Source organism: Pimephales promelas, chromosome 17 (genome assembly GCF_988280905.1).
Source record: "Pimephales promelas chromosome 17, fPimPro1.hap1.1, whole genome shotgun sequence".
In the NCBI taxonomy this organism is placed as follows: domain Eukaryota; kingdom Metazoa; phylum Chordata; class Actinopteri; order Cypriniformes; family Leuciscidae; genus Pimephales; species Pimephales promelas.
The window spans coordinates 1,199,100-1,212,961 of NC_142785.1; the positions used below are offsets into that span (position 1 = coordinate 1,199,100).

At 38.5% G+C, this 13,862-nt stretch overlaps 1 long non-coding RNA gene across 1 annotated transcript; it reads right to left on the reverse strand.

The window, feature by feature from the left end:
* Positions 1-2,507: 2,507 nt before the first annotated feature.
* LOC148971019 (uncharacterized) lies at positions 2,508-4,035 on the reverse strand. Its single transcript, XR_016147157.1, has 2 exons — positions 2,733-4,035; positions 2,508-2,546 (listed from the first exon to the last, which is right to left on the reverse strand). It is a non-coding gene; the product is annotated as an uncharacterized LOC148971019 (long non-coding RNA).
* Between the last annotated feature and the right edge of the window lie 9,827 nt (positions 4,036-13,862).

Genomic DNA, 13,862 nt, shown 5'->3' on the forward strand with positions numbered 1-13,862 from the left:
ATGTGAACGTTAAAGAAACATTCCATTGGATCATTCTTCAAACATTAGAATGTTACTTTAAAAAAGTAACAGTTAAAAAAAATGTTAAATGAACTAAAATGTCTCAGAAAACATTCCATGGATGATTTATAAAAAATGTTTTTGTGTTAATGTTTTAAGAACATTATTAAAGACCAGATAAAAGCGTCTGTTCATAACTTTAAGAGAACCTTTGCGGAACGTTCTCTTTTAGCTGAGTAGATATTATAATCTGACCACTTTTAGATTACTTTTTGGATTACTTTTGACCTAAAAGTTTATCACACATATTTGAATAGGATCATTTTGTACAATATTGATAAAACTAAATTATTCTTGACTATGCACTTTATTTTAAGGTGTCTTTGTTGCACTATAATTATACATTTAAGTGTTAAGTAACTACATGTACTTACTATGGTAAGGATTGGTGTTTGGTTTAGGGTTAATTGCAGTAATTATGCATAATTTATAGTTATTACTGCATACATGTAACAGACACAGGGTAAAATAAAGTGTTACGTTTTTTTTTTGGTCAACAATATGGTGTATCATGTTAGTTTCCCTAATTAATTAATTAAACCTGATTTTTTAAAATGAAAATAAATGAATAATTTAAAAATAAAAGCGATCAAAATAAATCATTTAATATTTTATTTGTTAATGCCGTGTTCACTTTCAATTTCCCGTGTAATTAGGCACTTTTTAGAAAGATAATTATTAATTCTGACTAATTAACTGCCATTTTATGAATTTTAAGGAATCATGTAATCAATAAAACAGTAACATCTGTCTGACTTGGAGCATATTAAAATGTAACAATGTAATTACAAGTACTTGATTTTTGTAATCTGATTGTGTAGTCCAGATTACATGCATGCGGATGTTAACCTCTGAAATTAAAGCTGACTTTTTTTTACATAATAGTCTCCATTCTGCTTAAAGCTGCTATCGCGAGAGCTTACTGAATGAACCCTTTGTAAATTCTCCTGGATTACGTATATCGTCACAGATGATGCTATGGCTTTAAACCATTACTAACACAAGCCTGACATCAGAAGTTATATAATTGATTCATTTCTTTGAGCAGCAGACGGGTCACTCCAGGCTGGGCTTCCGTCTCTCACAATGACTCATTCTGCTGGATGGGCAATCCTCCCGCAGACACAGACACACACACACACACACATATGCGGCTGCAGGGATCCTGCAAAGACCTTGGAGAGCCGGTTTGTTCTGAGCTTAGCAGAGCAGAATTAATCTGAGACAAAGCCCAGCTCTGTGGACTGTAATTGTGTTCCGATTAGCCAACATATTTCAAGAAATGCATAACAAATGAGTGTGAACTTTGTGCTTAATTGTGGCTTCTGCTGTCAACTTGCATCTATTATTTGTCACCGTGCTGCTTCCATTTGTGTCGATGCTTCACACAAGAAAATGTGCAAATCCACCTTATTTTTGACACAAGGCTTCCGGCTGTTTCACCTGTACAAAAACAGTCTGTCATTCTGCTTGATTTTGCAAACTGCTGTTTGTTATCATGCATTAAAAGAGAATTATGCCTTTTTTAGCACTTTATTCTTCTAGTCGTTTCCCTATAGGAGCTGATGAATCAGAATAACATTCACAAAAGAAACGGCCTTGACTTCTGCTTTGCAAAATAAGCTGGATATGGTGGGGTCCACAATCCTGAGGTCAAGTGAAAATGCTTTTTTTTGTGTGTGAAAATTAATGCTAAGTAATTATGCCAAAATGTTTGTAACACTTTAGATTAAGGGTCAATTTTTTCCTGTTTGTTCCATTTGTTATGTTACTCATGAGTTTGTTACTCATGTCCCATCTGTTGAGTAACAAATTTGTCAGTTTTTTCCATTTTGTTTGTCCCATTTGGTCCATTTGTTTGGTCCTTTTCTTCCAATTGTTCCATTTGTTCCATTTGTTTGTTCCATTTGTTTGGTCAATTTGTTCCCTTTGGTCCTTTTGTTCCATTTGTTTGGTCCATTTGGTCCATTTGTTAGTTCCATTTGTTTGGTCCATTTCCATTTGGCCCATTTGTTTGCTCCTTTTGGTCCATTTGTTTGCTTCTTTTGTTCCATTTCTTTGGTCCATTTGTTTGGTCCATTTGTTTGGTCCTTTTGGTCCATTTGTTTGGTCCATTTGTTTGTTTCAAACAAACATTTGTTTCGTCCATTTGATTGGTCCATTTGTTAGTTCCATTTGATTGGTCCATTTGGCCCATTTGTTTGCTCCTTTTGGTCCATTTGTTTGCTTCTTTTGTTCCATTTCTTTGGTCCATTTGTTTGGTCCTTTTGGTCCATTTGTTTGGTCCATTTGTTTGTTTCAAACAAACATTTGTTTCGTCCATTTGATTGGTCCATTTTAGGGATGTCCCGATACCACTTTTTCACTTCCGATACCGATACCGATGCCGCACCTTTGGCTTTTGCCGATACCGATATTAGTCCGATATTTTTTTTTCCGTGGTCCGACGTGCCGTATACGGCCCACAGGGTGGTTTATAGGTTTAACTTTGTGAAAGACAAAACAAAACAAACACAAAAGTAAACATAATACATATCTTTGGAAAGCTGAGAAACTCGTGATTCGAACGACGTAAACCATTTTAAGATACAATCAACACAGCGGGCACAATCTGTCTCTTTGTCAGACCACCAACAGCCAAAACAAACCAACACAAACTGGAAGAAACTCACCAATTAGCCATCTGTTAGTCCACATTCCAACAAAAATGGTTTGGTTTCACTGTAAAGCGTCCATACAATCCAATTTGAAGAAGTTTTTAGTCCAAAACAATTGTATATATGAATAAACATCCATGGAATGTAAATAGTCGCATTTCGCGTTAGCCGACAGCGCTATCACAACTTCGACGCACTAATGCTACGTTCACACCGGACGCGAATAGGGCGTCAGGCGCGAATGATTTCAATGTTAAGTCAATGCAAGAAAAATTCCTGCGGCGCGAATGAGGCGTGGAGCGCGGCGCGGAAGACGCGAATACGCCTCATTCGCGCGTCAAGTTGGCGCGAATTGAGCGTTGTGCATTCACGCGTTTGACGCGAATTCGCGTCTGCCGCCCGAGTTGAAAAATCTGAACTTTGGCGTGAATTCGCGCCGCGTTAACCAATCAGGAGCCTAGCTGCTTGCTCACGTGTCTGGATGCTTCAATAAATTATTTTGTTAATATGACTAAATGCATGGTGGGATTATGCACAACAAAGCAAATGTTTCATCACTTAAAACATTATTTCTATATGGAGACATGTTCATTTTGTATTGAATGTTATTCATTCCATATCTAGAAATAGTATTATGTTGTAAAGATAATCAACATATGTGCATAAATTCGTGTCTGGACGTGAGAGAGAGAAAAAAATCACAGGACAGGTTAATAACTTTTGAAGGCTGGCTCTATTTATTATCAAAACAAAAATAAATGACAGCTAGATTAGATGGATGAGGGGCCGGGCGAGGGTGATCCTCGCTCAGATGCGGGACAACAGGTCATCAAACTGGGCGCGTGACAGGCGGAAGTACCGCTGACAGCGGCCGTCATCCAGCGCAGCTCCTGGAGCGAGCGAATGGTGAAACTCGCCAAACGGTTCGGCTCCGAAGGGTCTGGTAGACACAAATATACGGCGACGATGATCCCCACGCCGCTGTTCTGCTCTCCAGAGTAAATACAGAGCGGTAACTCTCTTGATGAATGCTCGGTCGACATAAAAACAATGACCGCCAACGGATTTTGATTCTGACGCGCGTCACGCGCGTAAATTTCGCTTCAAACTTTACGCGCGCCAGTTTCGCTCTTGACACGCAAAGCGAGAGTGATTCTCTGCGCGCGTGTGCGTAAACACAACAATCATCACGTGACAGGCTGCGCCGCTAAACTGGATATCGCTCATATTTTTTTCTCCCCTCCGATCTCCGATCTAGCGTTCTGGGCCGGTATCGGCGCGATACCGATGCCGTGGATCGGATCGGGACATCCCTAGTCCATTTGTTAGTTCCATTTGTTTGGTCCATTTGGCCCATTTGTTTGCTCCTTTTGGTCCATTTGTTTGCTCCTTTTGGTCCATTTGTTTGCTTCTTTTGGTCCATTTGTTTGGTCCATTTGGTCCATTTGTTTGTTTCAAACAAACATTTGTTTGGTCCATTTGGTCCATTCAGTTTGTTCCGTTTGTTCTGTTTGTTACTCATGAGTTTGTTACTCATGTACCATTTGTTGAGTGACAAATTTGTCCATTTTTTTGTTCCATGTGTACTATTTATTCAATTGAATCCCAGCCTTTGTGATTGTACAATAGCAATATGCTACATTACCATTTTAAATAGTTTTAATATATTGTTGGTGGAATGACCCCCCCCCCCCCCCCCCCGCATTGTTTAGCTAAATCTGTCTGATTTTTTTTTTTATTGAACCGTTCTGCCAGGTTTAAATACTTTTTTTGTTTTTCAAAACTTTTTTTCACATTATTTTTGTGGTCTCAGACCTTTGCACCTGGCTATATTTTTACTCTTTGTATACATATGCACTTTCAGATATGACCGGTTGAAGTGCACTCAATTAGTGCCGGTCACTTACAGCAGATCATATATTACCTGGACCGCACATGAAAAAATATTGATTTCGTTTTACAAAATAAGTGTCATACAGTTTGTCCACTATAGTGCTGACTGTGAGTCATTTCACCTTGTGTGTGTTAGATGTTTGTGTGCGTCTGTACGAGGCGGTGTGATTAATAGCCAGTTTTGCATATAGATTGAATTTGGGCTGAACTCATGAAACACCCATGGCAGCATTTCATATCAAAACGTTCTGTTACAATCCATGCTTTTCTGTGCTTTATTGCTGAGCATAGAGAGATATTACATAAGGCAATCCCAGTAATGCATCCTGCAGGATTTACAGAGCGAAGGACTAGTTCCTCAACACTAACCCACCGGCTAGCCTTTACTCATACGCCATCAGCTCACATGTGAAATGATGGACGGAAAAATGAAAGGGGCATTTTATTCGAATATTTATGTGGTATGAGTGTTCATATTCACTGTTCAAAGCAGCTTTACAGTGATAACAGGAGATTACAGTAACAGAGATTTTATATGCAGCTCTATATTTATGTCCAGATAAACTTAGTTTTGACTGATTCTCTTCCATTGCAAAGATCGTTATTTATTAACTTTGGTGCCGCTAACATGACACCTTTTTAACAGAAAACATAAAACATTTAATGAGTTCTGGCCGTTCATTTGCACGACAGTGTTTGGTGCTCGAGTGGCTGAGTGATAAGATTGAATGTTAAAGTATTAATTGCAATTGCAGTAATGTGCAATTATCAGCCCATAAATAATGATCTGCTTATTGGTACCAGCCTTGTGAATCACTAAATGAATCATTAACAATGAGGCCAGAAACACGCATTTATAATTTGAATGCTTTAACAGAGTACCCAAAACAAACAGATGCCAGTTATTCTTTCACTAAAACAAAACCCTTTAAATAATCAGGACATGGAAAGGTGCTGTTTTCTCAAGTCGAAAGAGCCATAAAACCCCTGAAACATGAGGAAGCATGAATCACATGGCTGTTACGCTGGACGACAACAACCATTCACACACAGGGAAGATCCTTCCTTAGTGTTTGTGCAAGAGAAAGTACAGTAGTAGGTGAAGAGAGAATCACTGAATCAGTATCACGTTCACAGAAAACAGCCTGTGCTTCTGCATTGCAAAATAAGCTGGACACGGTAGGGGTCCAAAACCCGAGACAAGCGAAAATGCATTATTTTTTCTGCGAAAATTATGAATAATTAATTATTAGTTTCAATTTGCGCAATTTGTTCCATTTGTTCAATTCGTTCCATCCATTGCAACCGTTCCATTTGTTCCATTTGCTCAATTTGTTCCATCCATTACAACCATTCAATTTGTACAATTTGTTCAATTTGCCCAGTTTGTTTGATTTGTTCCTTCCATTACAACCGTTCAATTTGTTCAATTTTTCCAATTTGTTCCTGCCATTACAATTTGTTCCTTCCATTACAACCGTTCAATTTGTTCCATTATTGTTCCAGAGAAAATTGTTCGATTTGTTCAATTTGTTCCATTTGTTCCTTCCATAACAACCATTCAATTTGTTCAATTTGTGCAATTTGCTCAATTCGTTCGATTTGTTCCTTCCATTACAATCGTTCAATTTGTTTAATTTGTTCAATTTGTTCCTTCCATTACAACCGTTCAATTTGTTCAAATGTTCGTTCCATTACAACCATTTAATTTGTTCGTTCCATTACAACCGTTCAATTTGTTCAATTTGCTCAATTTGTTCCATTTGTTCAATTTATACCATCCATTACAACCATTCAATTTGTGCAATTTGCTCAATTCGTTCGATTTGTTCCTTCCATTACAATCGTTCAATTTGTTTAATTTGTTCAATTTGTTCCTTCCATTACAACCATTCAATTTGTTCAATTTGTGCAATTTGCTCAATTCGTTTGATTTGTTACTTCCATTACAACCGTTTAATTTGTTCAATTTGTTCCTTCCATTAAAACCGTTCAATATGTTCAATTTGCTCAATTTGTTCCATTTGTTCCATCCATTTCAACCATTCAATTTGTGCAATTTGCTCAATTCGTTCGATTTGTTCCTTCTATTACAATCGTTCAATTTGTTTAATTTGTTCAATTTGTTCCTTCCATTACAACCATTCAATTTGCTCAATTTGCTCAATTTTCTCAATTTTCTCAATTTGTTCCATTTGTTCAATTTGCTCTATTTGTTCGATTTGTTCTTTCCATTACAACCGTTCCATCTGTTCAATTTGTTGATGAGATCGATGGTTGATTTGTGTTTAGTCTTTCCTTTTTGAAAAACAGCTTTCAGAGTCAGATGTTCATCTCTTAAAGAAACTGTTCCCAAAAAAATCCCTCATGTTGTTCCAACCCTGTATGTGGTTATTTATTCATGGAACACACAAGAAAATTCTTCACAAAGATCATTTTTTTTATTGATCCCAGGCTGTCGGGCTCCAGAAAACCCCATAAAAGTAGAAAAATACACGAATGGGGAAAGGTTCTCTCAAAGTTATGAACAAACATTCTTCCAGAAACATTAATAGAATGTTCAATCAAAACATTATTTATACATCATTCATGGAATGTTCATCTAATATGTTTTAAATGTTGCTACTATTTTCAGAGAACATTCAAAAGTAACGTTCCATAATGTTAGAAGAATGTTCAGTGATACAACACACACTTCGAATGCACTATTTTTATCTTGCTTTTATATTGTCTTTTGACATTTTGGAGCTTGACAACCTGTTTCTCTGTGAGGATTCTCTGAAAATAATAAAGCATACAAGTTTTCATTTTGTGAATTTAAGACTGATGAGGAAGCCATTTTTAGAAACATGAATGTTCTTGAAGCCCAGAGAAAGCAGAAGCTCAATCTCACACACACACACGTGTCTTTCCTCCTCCAGCACTTCAGATTGTCAGACTCTGTCTCGGCTCCTGCTAAAGTTATGATGAATCCTTTCCAATTTTGCTTTCCTCCGTGTGGAAGTGAGTCAGTCAGTCATTGTGCAGCAGAACAAAAAATTGGCTGTGAAATACATTCATTCTCTGGGATAAAATTGCTGCTCTTTAGCAAGAGAGAGATTTGAATAAACCATCAACTAATCTAAATACCATCAAACAGTTGGGAAAAAGTAAATCTCTCCAGAATCAATTTAAGGGTGTAATTCCCTTCCATATCCATTTGTTCTCTCGCATGCACGACGTGTCTTGCTTTACAGTCATAATTCATACACACTCATCATCAGTATCTCTCCGTTTCTGAGCCGTGATTCCCAGGGAAAAGGTTTTCCGGCGGCACAATGACATAGATGGTCCCTGTGGAGGAACGACACATAAATAGCACCTGATGTGTGTGTGTGTGTGTGTGTGTGTCATCAGTTCTAATCAGCCGTTGAGAAAATGACCCCGACACAGAAACATCGGAGACGTTATTTCATCAGCAGCGGTCGGGAGGAATGGATGAACACACACACACACTCTTCTTCTTATTACACTGACCTGAAGTGTGTGAATGAGCAGATGTGATTTGCTCACAGTGACGGCGGTGTTTGAGCGACTCTCACACTGGTGATGATGTCATGTAGCGAATCGACCGACTCACAAAATAACAGACAATTTCAGTCACAATGACACTCTAAAACACCTATTATTGAAGGACAACTTGATTATGTTATTTTTGGTTTTAGGGTTATAATATAATATAATATAATATAATACGTGTGTTATTGTAACTTTATTTTAACAAGACACAACACTTGTTAATTATAACAAGTGTTGTGTCTGAGTGTGTGTGTGTGTTTATATTTGTGTCTGTGTGTGTGTGTTTATATTTGTGTCTGAGTGTGTGTGTGTGTGTGTTTATATTGGTGTCTGTGTGTGTGTGTGTGTCTGTGTGTGTGTGTGTGTGTGTGTTTATATTTGTGTCTCTCTCTCTCTGTGTGTGTTTATATTTGTGTCTGTGTGTGTGTGTTTATATTTGTGTCTGAGAGTGTATGTGTGTGTGTTTATATTGGTGTCTGTGTGTGTGTGTGTGTGTGTGTGTGTTTATATTTGTGTCTCTCTCTCTCTGTGTGTGTTTATATTTGTGTCTGTGTGTGTGTGTTTATATTTGTGTCTGAGAGTGTATGTGTGTGTGTTTATATTGGTGTCTGTGTGTGTGTGTGTGTGTGTGTTTATATTTGTGTCTCTCTCTCTCTGTGTGTGTTTATATTTGTGTCTGTGTGTGTGTGTTTATATTTGTGTCTGAAAGTGTATGTGTGTGTGTTTATATTTGTGTCTGAGAGTGTGTGTGTGTGTGTGTGTATTTGTTTGTTTGTCTAAGTGTGTGTGTGTGTGTTTATATTTGTCTTTGAGTTTGTGTGTATGTTTTTATGTGTGTGTGTGTGTGTGTGTGTGTTTATATATTTGTGCCTGAGTGTGTGTGTGTGTGTGTGTGTATGTTTGTTTGTGTCTGTCTGTGTGTGTGTGTCTGTGTGTGTGTTTATGTTTGTGTGTGTCTGAGTGTGTGTGTGTGTGTGTGTTTATATATTTGTGCCTGAGTGTTTGTTTGTGTCTGAGTGTGTGTGTGTGTGTGTTTATGTTTGTTTGTGTCTGTCTAAGTGTGTGTGTGTGTGTGTGTTTATATTTGTGTCTGAGTGTTTGTTTGTGTCTGTTTGTTTGTGTCTGAGTGTGTGTGTGTGTGTTTATATATTTGTGCCTGAGTGTGTGTGTGTGTGTGTTTATGTTTGTGTCTGTCTGTGTGTGTGTGTGTGTGTGTTTATGTTTGTTTGTGTCTGTGTGTGTGTGTGTGTGTTTATGTTTGTTTGTGTCTGTCTAAGTGTGTGTGTGTTTATATTTGTGTCTGAGTGTTTGTTTGTGTCTGTTTGTTTGTGTCTGAGTGTGTGTGTGTGTGTGTTTGTTTGTTTGTTTGTGTCTGTCTGTGTGTGTGTGTGTGTGTGTGTGTGTGTGTGTGTGTGTGTGTGTGTGTGTGTAATACTCCCTGTTATACACACAGCTGCTGCAGACACAGTTCTCAGTGCAGAGGTTTAGGTAACACACATCACGCAAAATAATGAGTCTAGAGCTCAAATAATAATCTGATGCCGACTGTAAAGTTCAACACACACACACACACACACACACGGAGCAGCAGATCCTCCATCTCATCCCACATTACCTGAGAGACGAAGAAGAGCTCATTAAACTTCATCAGTTCTCGCTGAAAGCCACATTACCCCCTTTCTTGACAACACCAAAGTGATGGTGCCCTATATAAACTTGTGTGTGTGTGTGTGTGTGTGTGACACAAGCTCTCTAAAAATACACTCTGAGGAGATTCACACACGGGCTGCGTCTCGTATCGCATTTTACATGCGACGTGTTTACAGGGTGTTCATCCAGTTAACAGCCATTAACTCTCATCTGTGTAAACCTGCCTAAACATGCCATGATACTCCTCAGGTATGACATCATAACTGTAGTGAACATCCATGATCGTGTGTGTGTGTGTGTGTGTGTGTGTGTTCGCCCAGTGAGGTCCATAATGAAGAAATGCAATTCAATTCCACCCCAGAATATAAAGTTTTGTGTGTGTGTGTGTGTGTGTGTGTGTGTGTGAGAGAGAGAAAAGGAGATTGTGTGTATGTGAGAGTGTGTGCATGTATATGTATGTGTGTGTGTGTGTGTGTTTTGAATGAGAAGGAAATGTTTTCTCTATTTTATGTATTTGAGTGTGTGTGAGTGCATGAGTGCATGAGTGTGTGTGTGTATGTTCGTGTGTTTAAATGAGAAGGAAATGTTTTCTGTATTTTATCATTTCACAAGTATTGTGTTTTTGTGAGAGAGAGTGTGTGTGTGTGTGTGTCAGTGTCTGTTAATGCTGAGATCAGCATAATACCTCAGGCTATGGGTATATTTGTGTGTGTGTGTGTTTTAGAAAGGTTTAAGAGATATCCATATACAGCGATTTGTCGTTCGGATTTGTTTGGATTTGTCATCCGTCCGTTCAGCTGGATAAACAGAAACTATGAAGGACCATTAATATTTAATATTTAATAATCACATTAATAAGCCTTTGATCATGTGTGTGTATATACTGTCCCTCGGCCGGCTGGACTGTTTATGCAGCGGCAACAAGCGTGTGTGTGACCGTGGGTTTAACATTCATACACTCGACTCTCGCGCGCTGCTTAATATGCGACACACACTCTCTCCAAGAAAACAAACAAGAAGTTACTGGAACATATCTGTATAACAGTCAGACCGGCTCAATTAATCACAGCATCAGTGTAAGAAGAACTGCTCCAGTTAAAGTCCAGCTGACACACACACACACACACACACACACACACACCGCAGGAGGAACACATCAGCCGGATACATGTTTACATGGAGATTAAATGGAGATCATTATGTTCTAAGAATGTTATAAAAGCATTATTTCTGAATTTACACACACACACACACACACACACACACACACACACTGAGCTCAGGTGCTGCTCTGTAAACTCAGTACATCGAGCGAATGGAACATTCCATCCCGTTCCGACTCTCTGGTTACAATCTGCTGCCCTGGACCTCTGAAACAAGAGCCCAGCAGTGTGTGTGTGTGTGTGTGTGTGTGTGTGTGCTGAGGTCATAGATTCCGGAATAACCTTTCTTGTTGGTCAACAGATAGTGTCACTCTGAGTCTCAACAGGGAACCGGGTTCTGAACAAACGTTCTTCCAGGAACATTAATATAATGTTGGTTCGATGTTTTCTGGTCTTTAGTTACAGTACACGCTTAAAACGTTTAAAACGGTTCTACTGGCTACGGTACAGATGTTCAGAAAACAATCAAAAGTATTTCCATAATACTTGCAAAATGATAAAGTAGAGAAAACATTTCCTTCTCATTTAAAAACACACACACTCAGACACACACTTTCACGCACACACATACATAAACATGCACACACACTCACAAAAACAATACTTGCTAATTGCTATGTACGATAAAATATAGAAAACATTTCCTTCCCATTTTAAAAAAAATCATCATTTATCATTTATATATATATATAATATATCATATAATATTATATATATATAATATTATATATATATATATATATATATATATCAAATATCATTTATATGGGAACGTTAGCAAACCGTTCTTAGAACATATTTCTCTTGCTCTTATTTGCAACGATAGCACATTTCTACATAAAATGATCTGGAGAACACCATTATAATTGTGTGATTAGGACATGATGTAACTTTTTTTGTTTTTGTCATCAGGCTCTCAAAAAAAAAAAAATTTGTATTTAGATTTATCGGCCGATATATCGGTTATTGGCTTTCAAATATGAAAGGGTTAATGCCCTCCGAGGTGTCCATTGTCAGGTTTTAATGGACGAAGGCGAGGCGTAAACCGGCCGACGCGCAGCGGAGGACGGTTGCCTCCGCCGAAGTCCATAAAAACCTGACAATGGACACCTCGGAGGGCATTAACCCTTACATATTTGAAAGCCAATAACCGATATATCGGCCGATAAATCTAAATACAAATTTTTTTTTTTGAGAGCCTGATGACAAAAACAAAAAAAGTTACATACCATGGTCACTTGCCAAATAAAACATTAGTTTATATTTTAATTAGGCTAAATCTAGTTTTTACAAATAATAACTTGCCTTGCCTGCCTGACTGTTTATTTAGCAACCGGAGATATAGTCCGCTTAGCTCGTATCCCTTCAGGTTCACAAAGGCATTTTTTTTTTTCATGAAACACAAATGTAGGCATAGTTTTTTTTTTTATTACACATAAAACAATTAATCAAACAACAATAAGAAAACAATTAGCTAGCTCTGATCTCCAGCGATTTGCGCTTAACGTTATAGAGGGCAATAAATTAAAGAGAGGGTCATTTGCCTCAGGCTCCTTAGGCTTGAAACGCTGTAACGTTCAGCCTTCTCCTGCCTTGGTTGTCTGGACAGCTGCGTAAAACTCCCGCAGGGTCTCATTCAGGGGTGCGTTTCCCGAAAGCATCGTTATCCAACTATGGTCGCAAGTTACGTCGTTACCAATAGAGTTCAATGGAGCAGAGCAGCAGCGGTGTAATTTTCTCCGTTTTATTTACATTTTTTCTTTCTTCAGCAGCATACCAGTCGTCAAAGTTGCCATATTCTCCATAAATGTTAAAAGAAATAGCACGAAGTCGCTCATTGTTGTATTAGGCTATAATATCTAACGTTAGATGATAGAGCATGTGACTGCCTGTTGCTATGGTTACTCACAGCCGTTGTAGGCAGCGCATTTATTTATTCATTTCGAATGGTAAACAGGCAGTTTCACCAGAACTACTTTACTAGGTGTCCTCTATCACTTTTTAACGGACACCCTGCAGCCAATCAGAATCGAGTATTCACCCAGACCATGGTATAATAAGAATTAATGGTTATTGGCATCATAAACTTTCATTTCAGTGCATCCCTATTATACACGATGACATCACATGTCTGGAACTGGAATAGAGCCAAATCTCTTTGCTCATATTTAGTTTCACACATTCTCACTGAGGCACTAAATGACTTAAGGCTTAAATCTCACATTAATAAGAATATGTTGCTGCAAAATCCGCCCGTGATGATGTCAGTGTGAGGGAGGAAGACGACGGGGATATAAATAACAATAAATCAACTCTTTCACTGCAGCTCTTGGGTTTCCAGTCCTCAGACACGCAGAAGTCCCAGTCCAGTCTCTTCCTCTGTATCTGTTTCCTGGTGGCTTTTATCCGGTCTCTGTCACTGAAACAAGACTCAGGTGTTTGTCAGTGCACTTGACCTACTTCCACACGCCTCGATCTCCATTGCAGACCTCGCTGGAACACGCCCCCCATGACAGACCACGCCCCCTCGCCGGGCCACCCTCTTGCTGGACCACGCCCCCTTTGCCAGACCACACCCTCTCGCTGGACCACGCCTCTTTCTAGACCACGGCCCCTCACCGGGCCACGCCCCTATCGCGGATCATCACACCCCCCTCGCTGGACCACACCCCCTCGCCATACCGTCTCATTAAAGACTCTAAAAATAAAGCAATTATTAATGTGAAGGTATAAAAGCTTAAAGATGAACTGAACTGAAAAAAATCGACGATGAAAACGTGTCGTTTATGACAATTAAAAGTAAATTACACTAAACATTTTAGTATAACAGTAGGTGTTAATGAGTCTTTATAAATAAATGTATAGAATAGTAATACTAAGT